General features: G+C 33.9%; 1 non-coding gene across 1 annotated transcript; it reads right to left on the bottom strand.

Moving 5' to 3' along the window:
* Positions 1-1178: 1178 nt before the first annotated feature.
* On the bottom strand, positions 1179-1258 carry TRNAL-AAG (transfer RNA leucine (anticodon AAG)). Its single transcript has one exon. It is a non-coding gene; the product is annotated as a tRNA-Leu (tRNA).

Below are 1258 nucleotides of genomic sequence, written 5' to 3'. Positions count from 1 at the left end.
AAATTGTTTTTTTGCTGATTCATTGTGATATAGTTTCAAGATCAATAGAGTTAACCGCATTTTATACTTCACAAACTAAATACTAACAGGAATATTTATGTTTTTTTTGTGTAAGGATTGAATAGAAATGTTTGTTTATTTAACATACGTCACATCTGGCATTATATAAAAATAAACGCTCCTATTTCTTGAAATTATTAATGGCGAGGTTCAATTTTAGAAGAAAATTTAAGTTTTTCCTATTTCTCTGATTGTTCAGACCGCAAGTTGAACCTGCAAATCGTCAAAGAAAAGTTTATTTTCCTATGATAAAAGATTTTAAAGTAAAGTAGAAAATGCCATAAAACTTTTTATGCTCTCTTTCTTGAGAGATTCAATTCTTTTTTTCCAATGTAACATACGAGTAGGGGTTATTTTATATCATGACACCGAATTTTAGGCGTTCCTACTTTAGAAATGCTAATTTGAGAAAGTAAGTTCAACAAGCGTCATCTGACCTACTGCTTTTAATAAAACAACGAAATCAACAGTTATTAGTATAAAACACTCACAGATGATAATTTAATTTTAGCCTTTACCCTAACGAAGCCCGCATGACCTGAATAATATAACTGGTCTACTGAAAAGGACTACGGACATTATTACTGAAAGACGATGCTGTCGAAACTAAACTTGTACTTGAATAAACCTGAAAAATTAAACATTCATTTGGAACCGTTAAGTGTAACGTCAGTTTGTTGAAACGGAACGGACTTTCTTGTGCAATATTGCTTAACATTACGAAATTCCCGGAATTCTCCATATCTTTAAATACTGCGACGGTGCTAGCGGCTTCTCAGTTAGCGTTTTTCCATTTTCAATGAAACATCATTTCTCAATACTCAGTGTATAAATAATCACACGTTAATTAATAATAATCGAACAAAACGTATGGTGTTGTAAATAACGAATATTTTGTGAAACTGTGTTGGCACACAGTCTTGTTGTGAATTCTATGCGTCGCAAATTCTGCGTTTATCTGAGATTCACCTAAATTATAAAACATGTGGCAGTTGTTTCATGTTAAATTGGTAACAAACGCTTTTGCCTTGTTCTCCTTGTTCCACCAAAAGATTCTCCTTCGAAATATTTTACCCACATTTCTTGTTCATCTGATATGTGGCATAATAAAGAAAGAATGGCAGCGGTGGGATTCGAACCCACGCCCTTTCGGACTGGTGCCTTAAACCAGCGCCTTAGACCGCTCGGCCACACTACC

This window comes from Tachypleus tridentatus, chromosome 4, assembly GCF_004210375.1.
Source record: "Tachypleus tridentatus isolate NWPU-2018 chromosome 4, ASM421037v1, whole genome shotgun sequence".
NCBI classification, from domain to species: Eukaryota; Metazoa; Arthropoda; class Merostomata; order Xiphosura; family Limulidae; genus Tachypleus; species Tachypleus tridentatus.
This window is presented reverse-complemented; position numbering and strand designations above follow the sequence as displayed.